The 18,389-nt window shown below is 58.1% G+C and overlaps 1 long non-coding RNA gene across 1 annotated transcript; it reads left to right on the top strand.

Moving 5' to 3' along the window:
* Nucleotides 1–9,780: 9,780 nt before the first annotated feature.
* Nucleotides 9,781–13,164, top strand: LOC121819735 (uncharacterized). Its single transcript, XR_006060078.2, has 3 exons — nucleotides 9,781–9,925; nucleotides 10,637–10,730; nucleotides 12,314–13,164. It is a non-coding gene; the product is annotated as an uncharacterized LOC121819735 (long non-coding RNA).
* The last annotated feature ends 5,225 nt before the right edge of the window (nucleotides 13,165–18,389 follow it).

Genomic DNA, 18,389 nt, shown 5'->3' with positions numbered 1-18,389 from the left:
AGGGGTCTGCCCCGCAGCTGCGGCCCACCACACACAACATCTGGCCTTCACTTGCAACAGGTAGGGGTTGGTTGCGGGGGCTCCCGCGGAGGACCCTTGGAGCATCCGTCCCTGTTGTTTCTTTCCACTGAGCAAGGGTCTGCGGAGAGTCAGAGGCCGGGCCGGCACAGACAGGCCCGACCCCCCCTGGACACGCCCTGTCACGCATGTGCTCCGCGTGCCAGCCCAGAGCCAGGCCAGCAGCTACTTCGGGGGCCCCCTCCAGACCCACAGAGACAAGGCTCGCCCACTGGGGTCTTGAGGGAGCTCCCAGAGGACATCCTGCAAGGACAGAGGGCAGTGGGTGCCCTTGGGGCGCTAGAAGAGAGCTGGCACGGAGCCCTAGGGCCCGTGCCTTCCCAGGACGGCGGCATGTGAACACATGCGCATGGACTGGCCCAGGCACGGTGCGTGGGTGAGCGGACAGGGTGTGCCCTCCATCACCTCGCCTCTAAGCTCGGGCACCTGTTGGGGACTGCCCTCCGGCTCGGGCTGGCATCAGCAGGGCTGCCAAAGGACACCCTTATGCCAAGGGTCCCAGCTTCCCCCTCAAAGACCACCCATCAGGAGCAGGCAGTTGGTTGGGGCTGGGGCAGAAAGGATAGGTGACACAGGGCCAACCGCACCTCCATTCAGGAAGCCACTGGGTCTGGGCCTGGCTGGCGTGCACCGGACAGGCAGCGCAGGGCTGAGGGGCTTTGGTAGCCGTGGAGCCCAGCACTGGGGGCAGAGGTCAGTCTGGCGCTAGGATGAAGGGGGTCTGGGTTCAGTCTGAGGCCTTTCACCCTCTTCTTGCACCCCAAGGGCACAGGAACCCCAAGCTACACAGGGCAGAGGAGTCAGCCCTCCAGGAATCTCCCAGATGTGGGCCCCCTTTCTATGAATGAGCCTTCTTAGTTGGGCCAGAAGGAGTGAGAAGGGAGGAGAGGGGTCCCCCCAGTCCTCTTTTAAACCCAGGCTGGACTGCTGGGTCCCCACTTCTCTCCTCTGGAGGGCCTCCCCACCCCCACACTGGCTGACATGTCAAGAACTTGAAGCACTGTCCTCCACCCGCATCCACACAACTCTGGGAGACCCTCACTAACACAGCCCAGACAGGCACCTACCTTCCCACTCCCGGGGCCGAGACACCATGTCCATTCCCTCCACCACGAGGGGGGCGCATACCCTCCCACCCTGCGCCCAACTCCAACCCACCTCGACCTGCCCCGATTCGCGTTGGGACCCGCCCTCCCCAGCACGCTCTCACGAATCTCCTGGGTCGGGGGAGTGGCTGGGGGGTCGCGGTGGGCCCTTGGGGACGGGGCAGAGGTGGGCCGCCCTTCCCCCGCTCCGCAGGGGGCGCCGCGGGACTCCGCGGCCGCCACCATCAGACCGGCCCCGCCGTCCCCCCAACCACCGGCGGCGGGGCGGCGCCCTCCCCTCCGCCCAGGGCTGGGGGACACGCCAGGCGCACCCCCACTCCGCCCACGAGTCCAGCGCGGAAAAGTTATCGCCGCCACCACGGCGCCGCAGTCTCCCTCCCGGTTGCTTCCCCGACTCACCCGCGGGGGAGGGGAGCCGGCACTCGGGGCTCCGGCCGCCGCCCCGGCCCGGCCGACCGACACCCGGCCGGGCGGGCGGGCGGCGGGCCCGAGAGGGGCCGGGGGCGGTCGCCGGCCGCGCTCCATCCCACTCACTGGCCGGCCCGCGGCCGGGCCGAATCGCTTTTAAAACCTCCTCGTCTCCTCCCCTCCCGGGCCGGGCAGGGGGCGGGGGCGGGCGCGGGGCGGGGCGGGCGCCGCCGTCATGTGCCCCCGGAGCCGGTCCGCCCCCACTTTCTCTCTCCGGTCCCCCAACTCGGTCCCGTCCCCAACTCAGCCCTAACTTTTTCCTCCCTTGTCCCAACTCTTCCTGAGCCTGAGACTTAGCTCAGGTTCCCCCTCTGGGTCCTGGGCTCGGGGATCCAACCCCAGTTCTTCAACGAACGCCCTTCCTGCTGGGATGGGGGGCGGTTTCCTAATCCATATTGCACCCTAAACCCCTCTTGGCCTAAGTTCTGCTCCCCTGCGCAGGGAGAGAAACCCAGGAGGCCATGGACAAGGAGAGGGTAGATGGTGGGGCACAGTGCCACACTGCCACTGTGGACCCCTCCCTGCCCTGGGGGGCATGGGCCCGGGGAATTCTGGGGCCCGGCCAATTACGAATCCCCACTCTATGCATTTACACAGTGCGTTCTTTAGCCTCAGGAAGTCTCCCCTTTTATCCCACCCAATCCTCTCCTGCTGCCATTGAAGACTTGCTGACCCCAGTCCAGGTGGTCCCTGGTCTGGGTCCCCTCTCCCCCTCCCCCCACCCCTCCCCGCCAGGCTTCCCGGCATCCCCACCCCCCATCTACCCAGGGCCTCTGGGAAACTCCCAGCTCCTGGAGTATCCCTGGGAGAGAGCCCCTCCCTGCATCCCTCCCGCCTTCCCTGCGAGCCGGTCTGTCCCACCTCATCCTCCGCGGACCTCCCCTCAACCGGGAGGAGGAACACCGAGGCATTGTTCACCAGGACGGGGCCCTGCCTTGGGGCCTGGCCCCGTGCCCAGGTGGGGGGCCGGGAACAAAACTCAGCGAAGGAGGGGCGGGGTGCCCTGTGCCGCCAAGCCAGCCTCCTTGGGCAGGCCCGGATGCCACTTTGCCCTCTCCAAGATGGGATGGGAGCCAGTGGCCCGCAGAACACCATCACCACCACCATGATGCGGAAGCAAGTTTCTACAGCCTGAGGACCCTTCCCAGACCTGTGTGGGCACTGCTTTGGGAGACAGGTTTCCTCCCACCCACCTGCAATATTTCCAAAGCCATATAATTGGGGCCGGGCGGGGGGGCAGATTCTTCATAACCCACGTCCTGGGCAATAAGACTAAAGCTGGGATGGGGGGTACCCAGCGGGAGGGCCCAGGCAGAAGACTGGAGGGGCTGGTTGGATGCCTGTGGGTCACCTTGCTCCCCCAGAATTCTTCCAGGATCCCTCATTTCCCCAGTTCAGCTCAACAGGTTCCTCACTTTGGATCTCGGTGGGACTGGGAAGAGAGGGGCAGAAGCCACACCTAGCTACTATCCCATGGGGCCCAGCCCTGGGGGCTCCCGGGTCTTTCTTCTCTGTGGGGCCCAAGGGGCAGGCTGGCCCAGGCTGCAGGATCTGGCAGGTTGGGGCAGGAGGGGGCAGAGCCGCCTGTGGGGCCCCAGGGGAAGATTTGGGGTGGCACAGAATTCCCCGACTCAGGGCGGGGCCCTGAGGGGGTGGGGCACTCACCACAGGACCTCCTGAGCAGCTACAAACAGGGGAATGGAGTTCCCAGGGTCCAGGGTCTTACTGTGGACACAGGCTTGCATACACACACACACACACACACAACCCATTCTAGAAGTATAAAGTGACCAAATTACAATAGGGCACTTCCTCCATGCCACCTCTCCAGAACACTCCCTTCATGCCCTGGGACAAGGTCTCCATCGAGAACCATCCTCCTGTTCTTATTAGTCCAATCAGGCATATATGTGGGGGAAATGCCTCCTCCAGGCTGGCCTCCAGGGATAACTATGCCAACTGCGCCTTCTGCCATTACCCTGCATGTGGTTTGGGCCACAGCAGCTCAGCATCCCTCGGCCCAAACTTGGGAGGGTCCTCCCAGTGTCCTCAGCCCTCCATCTGGATTCTGAACATTTGCCCCCACCAACCCCCTCCACCCTGGTCCTAAGCTGGCCAATTTACCCAGGGACAGCAGCCAAGAGGGATCAGAGCTCTCCAAACCGGCCAACTGATTCTTTGTAATGATGGGGACGGGTGAGAGGACAGGGCCAGGGTGAGACCAGGCCAAGCGGTCAAGTGGCACAGGGCATACACACACGCCCATTTGTTCATTCTTCAAACATTCATTGAGTGCCTGCTGGGTGCCAGGTGCTGTTCTGGGCACTGGGGACATAGCAGAGAACAAGCCAGAAAAAAAAACCCTGCCCTCATGGAGTCCACATCAATGGGGGAAATACAGGCAGTAAACAGGTATAAAGATATAGAATGTGTTGGGTGGTATGTATTAGGGGAGACTAGAAGGGGGCTAAGAGGATGAGGGGAGGGGGCTTCGCAGGTGCACTAGTAGTGAAGAACCTGCCTGCCAATGCAGGAGATATAAGAGACGCAGGTTGGATCCGTGGGTCGCAAAGATCCCCTAGAGGAGAAAATGGCAACCCATTCCAGTATTCTTGCCTGGAGAATCCCATGAACAGAGGAGGCTGGTGGGCTACAGTCCACGGGGTCGCAAAGAGTCTGACACAGTTGAAACAACTTAGTATGCAGGGAGATGAGGAGTGAGGGGTTGGGGGCCACGTCAAGAAAGGCTACTCCGAGGAGGAGGAGGTGACATTTGAACAAAGATTATAAGAGGTGGGGAGAAGCCACACAGACAGCTAGAGGAAGAGTTTCAGTAGAGAGGGAACAGCCAGTACAAAGGCCCTGAGGCAGGAAGTTCCTGGCGTATTTGAGAAACAGCAAGGAACCAGTGTGATAGAGTGGGGAGGGGAGCAGAGAGGCAGAACGGAGTTTCCAGTTCTTGCTCCCAAATTCCTAGCTGAATAACTTTTGCTAAGTGATCACACCTCTGAGCTTCAGTTTCTTCATTCATGGAATGGACCTGAACATTTTTAGGGTTAGGAAATTGAGATGAGCTGCACTTTGTCCCAGCCCCGGGCTTGAGGCAGGGTAGCGGCTGGACAAGCGTTAGGACATAGGTACACCACTTTACGTAGCCATTCAGACCTGGGATGGGGAGGATGGGTCAAGGGACCCTGACGGACTCAGTCGCCCTGTAGGTCACCCTGGCTCATATGCAGGGCCGCCTGCCGGGCCCCATGGCAACGCAGCACACAGAGACATCAAACAGGCCCTGCCGAGGAAGTCCCACGTCACTGTGGTTAGGGTGGCTCCTCCCAGCCCAGCCCCCGGCTGGCGCTGCGCTCCTCCTTGCCAGTCAGGGCCCCTACCTCCTGTCACCCTGGTGACAGGCTGTGTTATGGACTGAGCTGGGATCCCACCACCTGCCCCCTCACTAGGGCACTAGTCACTCCCCACATCCGGAGGACATTATGCAGTGGCCCCAGTTCACTGCCACTAACCCTTTCATTCAACCGCCCCAAATTGGCATTGGGAGCAGCAGGAAAGCTCTGGTCAATCCACCTACAGTTCAGAGGGCCAGAGAGGCCCCAGGGACCTATGGGGTCCCCCAGCCGGGGGCCTGAAATCCCTAGGGCAGGGTCCATCAGGGTACCTGCCAGCTCCTGGGGCAGGGGAGGGGTGAGTCAGATAGGAATAGCCCCCCAGGGCTAGCCCAGCCCCCACCCGGGAACTGATTCACCACCTACCCAGCACCAGATGACATCAGGGTCTGGCGGGCCACCCTCACTTGGAACCAGGCCAAAATGGGGGTGCCCCAGAGGTGTCACAGAAGGCTGCCTTCTCCCCTCTGACTGGGGCCTGGCAGGCACAGGGTTAAGGAGGGGCCCTCCTGGGGGTCTCCCCCCATCAACCCCCCCTTTTCCCGGGGATTTCGGGCCCCAGCCCCTCTGACGTCACTGGGGGTTGCTATGGCAACTGCCCGAAGTTCCCAAATAAAATTACCGCGGGCGGGTTAAGTTTCCTAGGAGGCAGCAGACGGGTAAACAATGGCGGTGGCAGGCGGGGCCGGCGAGGGGCTGTCTCCCCCTCCCACTCCTCATTCTGCTGGGACAAGGGGGGGGGGTCCCCAGGGCGAGGAGGAGGGTCCCCTCCCCGACCGGGTCCCGAGAGCCCACGAGCACCCGGGGCACTGGCGCACAGACGGGGGACAGCGGGGCCACCGCCGAGATGAGCAAGGGGGACCTCAGAAGGGAAGCTGGGGCGGCGGGGAACAAAGGAGGGACCTGAGGCCCGGGCTCCGCCCTCTGCACACCCTGCCTGCCCCCCCCAACCCCCAGCCGGCCGCCAGTCCAGCTGTGGCTGCTCCCAGCTGCCTGGCTCCCCACATCTGGCGGGCTGCGCGCTCACTTCCTGTCGCCCTGGCTGCCTGGAGGGAGGTAAAAATAACCCTCCCCCTCCCCCTGCCGGCGGGCGCAGACGGCGGATCCTCCTGGCTTGGAGGAGGCCGAGGCCGAGCCGCAGCGGGGGAGAGGAGCCCCCCTGAGGCCGACTCCCGTCCCTCCCACTGCCTCGGTGTCCTGGGAGGAGGGGCGCAAAGGAGGTGGCACAGATCCCAGGCTGCAAAAGAGGGCTGAGGAGTCTATTGCCTTAAGAAGGCCCTCACCTGGGCCACCAAGAAACCGAGGAAACCCTGGCTTCTGAGTCCCATCCCCTACCCCATTACAAGTCACCTCTATTCCCCCGCAGAACTGTAAGCAACATGCTTAGGTTCCAACTGGGGGTCTCCCACTTATTAACTGTGTAGATATGTTCAGTTCAGTTCAGTCCAGTTGCTCAGTCGTGTCCGACTCTTTGCGACCCCATGAACTGCAGCACACCAGGCCTCCCTGTTCATCACCAACTCCAGGAGTTTACTCAAAACTCCTGTCAGTGATGCTACCCAACCATAAAAAGTAAAAGTAAAGGCGCTCAGTCGTGTCTGACTCTTTGCGACCCCATGGACTGTAGCCTATCAGGCTCCTCTGTCCATGGAATTTTCCAGGCAAGAGTACTGGAGTGGGTTGCTGTTTCCTCCTCCAACCCAACCATAGAGGGAGAGAAAAAATAAAAACCTCTAGGCCTCGGTTTACCTGTCTGTACAACAGGGATGATAGTAGTACCTACTTCGAAGGGTATTTGCTCCATCTTTGTTATATTATCATTTCCCCATGCCCAGAGTCCCCTAAGACCCTCAAGTACTCTTGCCAGATAAAATATAGGACACCCAGTAAATCTGATTTTCTTTAAATCATTTCATATCGGTATGTCCCATGCAATAGTTGGGCCATCTTTCTATGAAAAAAAAACTTTTTTTTTTTACTTGCTCTATAACTGAAAATCAAATCTAACTGGATCTCCTGTATTTTTATTTGCTAAATCTGGCAACTGTATTTCTGAGCCATCATCATCTCTGGCATGAAAACACTCCAACTCTGGTCTCCCTTGTCTCCTTGCTTCCAGCCTTACTCCATCCATTCTCCAGAGAGAGCCAATTAAACCCAATCACATTTCCCTACCGTCCACTGCGAAAAGTTCCTCTGTGGTCCCCCTTGTCACCTACAAGACCTTGCTTGTCAGGTTCCCACCTTCTTTCCAACCTGCCTTTCACACCCACTTGTCAACGGCCAACTTGTTGAGATCCTAGGTCACCACCCCCTCCAGGAACCCTTCCTCACCTCCTGCCATGACCCTCTGACTTACTCTGACTCTAAACACTTCTGTCTCCCCACTCAACCATTTGAATGATATAGTCAAGAAAACAAACGTTTCTTAAATGATGCCGAGGTAACCGGGGTTGGGGGTGGGGAATGTACCTGTCGACCTGGCCTCAGTGTTGTTACCTACTCTTTTCCCCACCCCATGGGATCTGGGCCCTAGGAATCCCCTCAAGCAGCTCCCTTAGGGGTCCTGTGGGCAGCTGGATGGCGGCTAGTATGGGTCTTAGGAGCCTAGAGTTAAGTGATGCTGGCTCTTGGGGGACTGTCTCCTGCCCTCAAGTAGCCTGGAAGCCTGGAAGGGCACCTGGAACAGCCTTGCATCAACAGCCCCCAAGGAGCCCACCTGGCCCATCTAAGCTCCAGTGTGGACTCATAGCCTTGCTGGAAACTCCCACAGATATGACCGCCCCCAAGAGGAGGCATGCACCCCCCTGAGAGGAGCATAGAAGCCCAAGTCACCCTGCCTGGCTTCAAGCTCGGTGCCCTGCCTCCTCTGGCGAAGGATTGTGCCTCTCTGTGACTCAGTTTCCCCATGTGTCAAATGGGAATACCAGTGGACTGTCAGAGGGCTATTGTGAACATTAGGTAATGTCCATAGTGGTAAAGAATCTACCTGCCAATGCAGGAGATGCAAGAGACACCAGTTCCATCCCTGGGTCAGGAAGATACCCTGGAGGAAGAAATGGCAATCTACTCCAGTATTCTTGCTTGGAAAATTCCACGGACAGAGGAGCCTGGAGGGCTATAGTCCATGGAATCACAAAAAGTCAGACACCGCTGAACGGCTGAGCACGCGTGTAGAACACAGCTTGGAACATAGAACGTGCTCACTGTTAGCTACTCTGGGGACAGGGGGGATGGTGAAAAGTCAGAAGCCCTGATCACAGTCCTCCTGACCCCCACCCCCAGGTCGGCTCCCCAAATCCCTATAGGAAAATGGTTTCGACCTCCTGACAGTAGCTCTAACCTAACTTCTCAGGGTTCGTCTCACCCCACAGAGAGTCCCTAGTGCCATCCCCTGGCTCTGGCATCGGCCTCCTGAGAACCAGAGACAGGTCTGCCTTGAGGACCCTCTGTTCTCCCCCATCCCCAATCCCGCTGCCAGTGAACCACAATCTCCTTCGCCCTCATCTCTGTATCAACCAGGACTGTAGACCTGATCTGAATTCCTAGTCTGAGTAAAGCCACCGGGTCCCGGAGCCTCTCACCGCTCCCACCCGGCTGGAGCCTCGAACCCGTGTCCTCCTCGAGCGCAGACCCGGCGGGGAACCAGCGGCAGTTGCCCGGCAACGCGCTGTTTGTTGGCGCGGGGGGCGGGGCCGGCGCGCACGGTGACTCACAGCGGCGTGATGCTGGCGGGCGCGGCGCCCGGCAGCCTGGAGGGCGGCCCGGCCCAGGCTGGCCCCGGCGGCTGGAGGGGCCGGGCGGCGGGGGCGCCCCAGCCTCCAAGTGGGCGCCCAAGGCGGGTTGGGAAGTGGCAGAACAAGCCCCGGCTGCCGACATCGGTTCGATTTTCTGCCCAGCCTCTGACTCGGGTGTGACTTAGGCGCTCCTTGCCTCAGTCTGGTCATCAGTAAAATGGACGCGACATTACAAGCTGCAGTAACCCATTACTGGGCTACAGAGCAGCTGGGGTCATTACATATTTAGACTGTCGGGCATCACTTTGTGCTCTGACTCGGTTTGATCTTGTATCTTTGAGCAAACTTCATAATCTCACCGCGACTCAGTTACCCCATCTGTTAAAGTAGCAAGGACGTCTCACCTCTCCGGTGGTTTGGAGATTCCACGAATCAGTAGTGAGACAACAGCTGGCATGTCTCAGGGGTCTGCCCTCCGCCCCATCAAGGACCAGAGGGACTGTGGGAAGTTTTCTTCGTGGCCTGAACCATGTAGGGTGGGGAGTGTAAGCGCCCCTGGAAATAAGTGAGTGTGAATCACAGGCCCAGGGTACGGTGGCGTGAACCTGGCTGCTGGGGCCCCAATCCTGAAGTTGGCGCTGGCAGCACCTGCTGCAAGGGGGCAGGAGGGAGGCCTGAGCGTGAGTCACTGCCCAGCAATGAGGAGTGAGTCACGCAGGGCGTGGTCCCCCGGCAGCCCCCCCACCCCAGCGTCCCAGCCGCTCCCACAAAGGCCCTTTGAGAAAGTTCCCCACCCCCCTCCCCCAGACTCTGGGCCCTCTGGGGGAGATTGTGCTGTGGGGCCAAGGCCCTAGTGGGCTGCCCCCAGGACCCCTGCCTGGGCCGGGAAGGCGCCAGCCTGCTTCTGCAATGTCTGTGAAGAGTCACCGTGGGCAGCAGAGCGTCCCCAGAGAGGGGGCTTTTAGGTTGCCTGAGTCACTAGGGGGACAGTGAAGGGTCACACGCATACAGTGGGTAAAGTTGAGTCAGGCTGTCTGGTTGGGCGTGTGGGCCAGGGCCCTTGCAATCAGGCTTTGAAGGCATCATTCTTCCCACCCTGGGAGAGCGTGCAACTCAGGAAAGCCCATGACTTCTGGTAGGAAACAAGGGTTCTGGCGAAACATCTCGGCATATCTCCCTGACTTTGCTAGCCCTCCACCTAGGCATCCTCTCCTTGCTGTCCCTCTGTTTTTTTGGGGGGGTTGGGGTGGGGTGGGGTGGGGTAGAGGGGGATAGGAGGGTGGGGTTTGGCCACATAATGTGGCATCCAGGGTCTTAGTTCCCGGACCAGGGATCGAACCTGCCCCTCCTGTAGAACAAGTGCGAAGTCTTAACCACTGAATGGCCAGGGAAGTCCCAGTTGTCCTTCTTAAGCTTGGTGTAGGAAGGACAGCAGGGCCCGGACTAGGCTGAGAGCAGAGATCCACTGAGGGCAAAATTTATGGGGACACCAAAACACTCAGCGTGTGGGTGCTCAGTTGCTCAGTTGTGTCCGACTCTTTGCGACCCCGTGGACTGTAGTCTGGCAGGCTCCTCTGTCCATGGGGATTCTCCAGGCAAGAATACTGGAGTGGGTTGCTATGCCCTCCTCCAGAGGGTCTTCCCAACCCAGGGATTGAACACACGTCTCTTATGTCTCCAGCACTGGCAAGCAGGTTCTTTACCAGTAGTGCCACTTACTTACTAAAACATCAAGATTAAATATTTTTTGTAACAACTTTGTTGAGCTAAAATTCATGTACCATGCAATTGACCTTTTTTATGTACAATTTTTATTATTTTTTTGGCCACAATGCTTGGTTTGCAGGATCTTTGTTCCCCAATCGGAGATTGAACCCAGTGGAAGCATAGAGTCCCAAACCACTGACCTGCCAGAGCAGCCCCCAGTGAGTCTATTTAAAGTAAGTAATTCAATGTTTTTAGTATATTCATAGAATTGTGTAAGCTTCACATTTTCATTAACCCCCCAAAGAAACTCAGTACCCATACGCGATCACCCCCCAGATGCCCCCATCTCCCCCACCCCCGTACCCCTACACTCCTTTCTGTCTATATATGAATGGACTCATACAATGTGACTTAATCACTAGCTTCATTCACTTTTCAAGATGTGTTCAGGTTGTGGCATGTATTGCAACTTCATTCCTATTGATTGCCAAATCATATGTGGTATAGATACGCCACATTTTTAAAAATCCATTCAGCAGTTAATGGACATTTGGGTGTTTTTCGCTTTTTAGCAAAAACAAGAGTAATGTTGCTATGAACATTTGTGTACACACTTTTGTGTGGGAAATCAAATAATAGACAGGGTTTGATAGGGTGGGGATTAGGGAAATGTGAGTGAGGTGAGTCATCAGAGGGCAAAATTGAGTCCTGTCTAGATTTGTGCTTTACCAATGAGGTTGCCACTTGTCCCTTGGCTACTGGGCAGCTGAAACCTGGCTATTCCAGACTGAGACATGTTGTAAATATAAAGCTTGTTTTCAAGAATGTGAAATATCTCAAGAATTTTTGAAAAATCTTGATTACATGTTGAAACCATGCTATTTTGGATATGTCAGGTTAAATCACATATATTATCAACATTCGTTTCACCTGTTTCTTTTTACTTTTTGAAATGAGGCTACTAGGGGACTTTTCTGGTGGTCTAGCAGCCAAGATTTCTGAGCTTCCACTGCACGGGATGCTGGTTCGATACCAGGTCGGGGAACTAAGATGTCACATGCCACTCACTGTGGCCATAAGACTCCCCCCCCCCCCCAAAGCAAAAACAAGCAAACCTGTAATGGGGCTACTGAAAAACTGCTTTATTACACACGTGGCAGCTCACGCATGTGGCTCTGTTGTTTCACTGTTTAGTCACTAAGTCGTGTCTGACTCCTTTGCAACCCCATAGACAGTAGCCCACCAGGCTCTTCTGTCACTGGGATTTCCCAGGCTCAAGAGTGGTTTGCCATTTCCTCCTCCAGGGGATCTTCCCAAGGTTTGACCCAGGGATCAAACCCAAATCTCCTGCATTGGCAGGTGGAGTCTTTACTGCTGAACCACCAGGGAAGCCCATTCGTGGCTTTAAAAGTATACAGCACTTTTGTTGGAGAGTGCTGGGCTTGTTGCCTGTTTCTTTCTCTTCCTTACTTCTCAAGAGGGTGCCCGATCACACTAAGTGGTGAGTCAGCCCAGTGCTCCCAGTCACCTCTGTCCTCGACCTCTGTACAGAATCTGTCACCTTTGGGGAGCTCCCTTGCAGCCCAGTGGTTAGGACTCCATGCTTCCACCGCAGGGGGCACAGGTTGGATCCCAGGTCAGGGCACTAATATCCCACATGACGCACGGTGTGGCAAAAAAAAAAAAACCACACACAAAAGAATCTGTTACCTTTGCCTACTTCCTCCTTGGCCGCAGGACACTACATTCTCCTGGTGGCCTTTCTCCTCCTCCTCCTCAGTCTTTTGAAATGCCTCTCAAACGCTCTCTTCCCCAGGCATAGCTTTGGTCACTACGTGTCGATGACCTTCCTCTCCAATCATCTCCTTGAGGGGGCCCTCAGGTGTCTCTGACTCCATCTGCTCATCCTTCCTCCGTGGTTCCTCGGTCCCCACACTTGGTCCACCCCTGAGACCTGTCTGCCTCCTGAAGCTGCCTGTTTCCACCTGTTCCCCGGGGCCTCCGTCCTAATTCAAGCCGGTGGACAGCCAGCCACACGGGTCTCCCTGTTGGCCCTCTGCTTCCTCTCATGTCCTCGTTGCTGTGTGCTTGCCCTGGTGGACCTGCTGATCACCTCCCACTAAATCTGCTATATCATGATTTCAGACAATGGTTACACAACTTGTATGCGTATGTCAAAACTCAGAGAACCATGTAAAGGCAGAATTTTACTCTATGTAAATAATACCTCAATATATTTAACTAAAAATAGAAACCCAGACTTCCCTGGTGATCCAAAGATAAAGAATCTGCCTGCAAATGCAGGGGACACGCGTTCAGTCCCTGATCAGGGAGTATTCCACATGCTGCAGGGCAACTAAGCCCGTCTGCCGAAACCACTGAAGACCATGTGCCCTAGAACCCGGGCTCTGTAACAAGAGAAGTCACTGCAATGAGAAGCTCCAGCACGGCAGCTGGAGAGCAGCCCCCACTCACCACAGCTGCAGAGAGCCCACGCACAGCAATGGAGACCCAGCACAGCCATAAAAAATAAAATTTAAAAAAACCTTCCAAATCTTCTCACGCTATACTTATATCCAAACCCCTCATTGACCACCAAAGCCCTGCATGACCTCACCCCCTCCAGAAGCCTTCCCTGATTGCACCTCATCCTCCAGACTGGCTCCATACCTCCCCAACACTCCCTTATCCTTCTGGCTTTCAGCACTGAAAACTCTTCATTGCAGTTGGCTAGCTACGTGACTGTCTGCCCCACCTCACAGTGGCAGGCAGGTGCGTGCCACGTCATTTTGTTCTCCATGTCAGAAATGCAGTGATCATCAATACGTCCAGACAACAGTCTGAGACTCTCCTCTGAGTGCTCCAACATATAATGTTCAAAGGCGATAGGGTGGACTTCCCTGGTAGTACAGGGGCTAAGAATCCACTTTGCAATGCAAGAGACATGGGTTCGCTCCCTGGAAGATTCCACATGCTATGGGGCAACTAAGCCCACGTGCCACAACAAATGAGCTTGAGCTCCAGTAGCCCTTGAGCCACAGCTACTGAGACCACGTGCTGCAACTACTGAAGCCTGTGCACCTAGAGCCTGTACTCGGCAACAAGAGAAGCCACTGCAACGAGAGGCCCGCACACCGCCCACCGCAAAGAGTAGCCCTGCTTGCCGCAGCTAGTGAAAGCCTGCGCGTAGCAATGAAGACACAGCGCAACCAAAAAATAAAAAATAAGAGTGATGAAAAAAAGAACAAGATAAAGCAAGGGGGTGGGATTTTAACGAGGGGCATCTGGGAAGGTCTCACTGAGGTCATGATATTTAAGTAGAGGCCTGAAGGAAATGAGGGCGGCAGCCTTGTGGGTACCTGGGGGAAGAGAGTCCTGAGCAGAGGGAATGGCCAGTGCAAAGGTCCTGAGGAGGCTGGACAATACCCTGTGTGTTTGTGCAACAGTGAGGAGGCCCATGTGGCTGGAGCAGAGGGAATAAGGGAAGGAGGAGAGGAGGTGAGGCAGGGAGGGGACAAGAAAGATATAGTGTGCAGGGCTGTGGGGAGGACTTGGGCTTTTGGTATGAATGAAATGGGAGCCATGGGAAGTTTTGAGCAGAGAAGGGACTAAGGCGCTCACTGGTGCCGTTGGGCCATGGTAGGACAGACTGTGAGGCTGGAGCACCGGGAGAAGAAGGAGGTGGCAACTGCGTGGGTCCAGGGGAGAGATTACGGTGGGGTGGTCCTGGGTGGGAGCTCTGGAGAGGGTAGGATGCCTTTAGAAGAGACAGTAACTGAGCTTGTTTTAATGGATTGCATTTGTTAAGAAGGGTTTTGGCCGGAGCAGCTGGAAGAATGGAGCTGCCATTTCCGGAGACAGGGAACATGGCTGGAGAAGCCGGTTTGTGGTTGAGTGAACTAGCTCCCAGCCCAGGCCTCACATGGACCTGGAGAGTTGCTGCCCGGACTCCGGTGGGATGCGGAGGAAGGTGTGTTCACAGCCTGAGCCTTGCCTAGGCACACATCTGGGCACACACGGACACCGCCCAAGACCCCCACAGCCCGGCAGACCCAGTCATGGCCACAACCTTGCAGGGGGGGTCCTTGGGGACTGGGGCTCAGGGACTGATGGAGTCGAGAAGACCCTTCTGGTTGACACACCCACCAGGGCTACATCTGGGTCCCTGAGGCGACCCCCCCCCCCCAGGGGACAGGAGGTGACATGGGGTGGAAAATCTCTCAGGGAGAGGTTCAGGAAGGACCGCTGGCTGAGTCACAGCCGTGGGTCCCCTATGAGTCAGCACTGGCAGGGGCCCCAGAACTAGGGTCTGGGGTGGGGCAGGCAGTTCCCACGCCAGAAGGAACCAGGCGGCTTGGGCACTGGGGCTTCCCCCTCTGCCCCTCCCATCCTGCAATGGGCTCCGAGGGATATTCAGAGGACTTTGGGTTAGGGGGTGGGACTAACCACTCGGCCAGGATCCAGGAGTCCTCTCTCCTGATCTGACCCAGCTCAGGAATGCCGAGGCTGCCCACCCAGTTTGTGTTGCAGCAAGAAGGAGCAGAGCTAGACCTTAAGAGGGACCCCGTGCCAGTAAGACACTGCTTGGGACATCGGTTCTAGAAGGCTTTATTTAAGAAAAGTTTGTTTCTGCCGGGGCCCCTGCATTTTGGCAGTAGCGATTCCAGCCTGGGGGGGAGTCGGGGGGGGGCGGTCTATGCAGCGTCCTCCGCGGCTAGGACGAAGAGGGAATTGAGAGCCAGCGAGCTCCCGCAGCCGGAGGGCTCTGGAGTCTGCTGCCCCCTGCTGCTGGCTGTGGGAAGTTCAGCGGGCTGAGTGCTTCTTCAAAAGGATCCTGGGAGATGGGGAAAGACCTTGCACGGAATCCGAGCTCTGCAGCCTACAGACTGTGCCTCACTGGGCAAACAGCAGGCCCTCTCTGGTCCTCAGTTGCCCGTATGTAAAAATCACACTATTCACTTCATGGGCTTGCTGGGAAGAGTCTGCGATAACTGGGATTGAATGAAAATATTATTTCAATGCAACCTTTTTCCGTTAGAATGGGGAGGGTACATATGGGACATCCACAAAGCTGTCTCTACCTACTGAGGCCCAATTACTGTTTACTCACATTCTCGTCCTTCTCCTCCAGGGAATTAGTCCCTATTTGCAGGAAAGTCAGGTACAGAGTAGGGCTGAACCCCAAAGGCCTCTGGGGGACTCCCAAGGGAATATCCACCCTCCTGGGCCTGCTGGAGCTTGGCTTTCTGGTCTGAGACCCGAGGAAAGAAGGCAGGTGTGGGAAAAGGAGACTTATCAAGGAGAAACTGAGGCAGGACATTGAGGGGGCTGAAGGGGAGGGCCGTTGCCTGGTGGAGCAGGGCCCTGGCCCCACAAGGGTTAAGGCCTGTGTTTTGGGGAGGTGAGGGGCTCGAAGGTTTCCTTTACCCCATCTTAGACTGGAGCAGGGACGAAATACACAGAATGAGAAACTGGTCAGCTCAGTCCTGGCCCATGAAGTCCAGCTGGCACCACAGACTGCCCTGAGGTGACCTCTTTCTGCCAGTCGAGGAGGCCACGGCAGGCCAGCATTGTGTGTATTGATGGAAAGTATAAGAGGGGACCTGTGTGCAAATTCCTGGAGGGATCCTCCATCAGTGTACTGTTGCTGCTGTGTGTGCCCATGTACCTGGTGTGTGTGTGTAACCATGGGGGCTCCGTGTAGGCATCTCGGGGGAATCAGGGGAGCCCCACCCCATGCACAACTTCTGAGTCCATCTCCTGTATGTGACTTCTGTACCTGGCCTGTCTGTGTATTTACACTGGTTGGTCCCAGGTACACATGGCCCCAAGCATCCCTGTATTTTGTGCGTCTTTATGGATCCTGTGGGCTTCCCGGGTGGCACCAGTGGTGAAGAACTCGCCTGCCAATGCAGAGATAGAAGAGATGCAGGTGTGATCCCATGGTTGGGAAGATCCTCTGGAGGAGGGCACGGCAACCCACTCCAGTATTCTTGTCTGGAGAATCCCAAGGACAGAGGAGACTGGCAGGCTATGGTCCATAGGGTCACGCTTCAGACAGACACGACTGAAGCGACTCAGCACGCATGCATGGACCCTGTAACCCTAGGACCTGCCCGGGGAAGGGGGGACTTTGTGGGTATGTGTGTTGGTTCTGTGAATTCCTGTGTGGCAGGAATTGTGCATATATTTATGCCCAGTTTGTACAAGAGGGATTGTGCATATATTTGTTTCTCTGTGAACTTTGTGTGTCTGTGTGTACCCCTGAGATTGTGTACCTGACATGTCTTATGGGTGTATTTCTGTTCTGTGTATACATCCACGTGTGCTGAACTGTTGTGTGTCAGGGTGTTCCCATGGCTGTGCACTTGATGAGTGGGGAGGTGTGTGGGTTCTGTTTACACTGGTATGTCTGTGTACCTTGTGTGAGCCCCTGGGCGTGTGTATGTGTGTGTTTTGGGGCCATTCCTGCGAGTCTGTCTATTTCTGTGCCTATACTGTCTGCGTATGCCCCTGGGATTCTCTGTGTGCTCTACTTCAGTTCTGAAGACATTCTTCTTGCCCCTTGGATGTGGTGCGAGTCCTATCCTGCATGTCTCTGTGTGGCCCCAGGTGTCCCTACGTGTGTAGGGGGTTTTATGAACAAGGTGAGGCGGGTGCCCCTGCGTCCTACCATTTCCTCCGGTGGGTTTGTGTCTGGAAGTCCCTTGCACAGCCTTCCCTGTGTTTGTGGTCCGCGTGCCTTTGTGCGCGTCCGCTCCCCGTGCGCCTTTGAGGTCTGCGTGCATCTGGGCTCCAGCGTGTGCCCGCTCGCGCCCCCGTGTCCCCGTGTCCCCTGCGCGGAGCCCGGGAGCTGCGTCCTGGAGTCCCGTGGGCATCCCCGCTTGCATCCTGGTGCGCCTGGCGGGAGGCCTCGGGGCGCACACGGCCGCGGCTGGACCCACCGCCCGGCAGGAGCGGGGAGGTGGGAGGGGGCGGTGGCGGCGGGGAGCGCGGGCACGTCACCGAGACAGACAGGCGGGCGAGCGGGTGGGAGGCGGCGGCCGCGGGTTCGAGCCGGCGCCGGAGCCCCGCGGTCCCCTCCCCCTGCCCGCGGCCTGGGGAGCCCCCGCCCAGCCCCGGAGCCGCCAAAATGCAATTTCCCGTGCCGGCGCCTCGCGGCTCGGGGGGCTTTTCCGGGCGGGTTTTGGACAGAAGAGGGGGAAACAAGGCGGCGGCCCCAAAACGAGGTGAGCGCGGGCGCCGGGCGGGCCCGGGGCGCGAGCGGGGCGGGGGCCGCCCGCGGGGAGGGGGCGCGGCGGGGCGGGGCGGCAGCGGGACCCGCCGCAGCCCCCTCGCGCACCTGCTCGCGGCCGGGGGGCGGGCGCCCCGGCCTCTGCAGCCCGGCCCTCCATTGTTGCGGCGGCTGGGGAAGGGGGGCGGGGAGGCCCTGGCGGCTTCTCTGAGTCTCGCCTTCCCCGAGAGGGGCCCCCGGAGGACCAGACGCCCCCCTCCACAGGGCACGGACCCAGAAGTCCCAGGCCAGCCGGGGGCCGCCGGGGGGAGGGCGGGCCGAGATGCCCCTGCGGGGCGGGGACGCAGGCTGAGGGTCGGAGGGGCATGGGTGCCGGGCCTCCTGACACCTGACCGTAGGAGGCCCTGGGGCCGGGCGGCGGCCAGCTTTGTTCTTGGGGGAGCAGGGCTGCTGGGGCCTCGGATATCCCGGACCGGGAGAGGCTCCGAGCCGGCGCGTGCGTTCGAGAAGGCGCTCCCGGCCAAGTTCACGGGCGTGCAGGCCTGTGCGGGCCCTGCGGAGACGGATCCCGGCGGGGGCTTCCCGCTCGGGCCTGGCTGCGGTGGCGGGCCAGGGGCGACAGCGGCGCCGCCTGCCGGAGCCCCGGGGCCCTCCGCAG

This window comes from Ovis aries, chromosome 5 (genome assembly GCF_016772045.2).
Source record: "Ovis aries strain OAR_USU_Benz2616 breed Rambouillet chromosome 5, ARS-UI_Ramb_v3.0, whole genome shotgun sequence".
Lineage (NCBI taxonomy): Eukaryota > Metazoa > Chordata > Mammalia > Artiodactyla > Bovidae > Ovis > Ovis aries.
The sequence above is the reverse complement of the archived record's forward strand: the minus strand, read 5'-3'. Positions and strand labels throughout refer to the sequence as shown.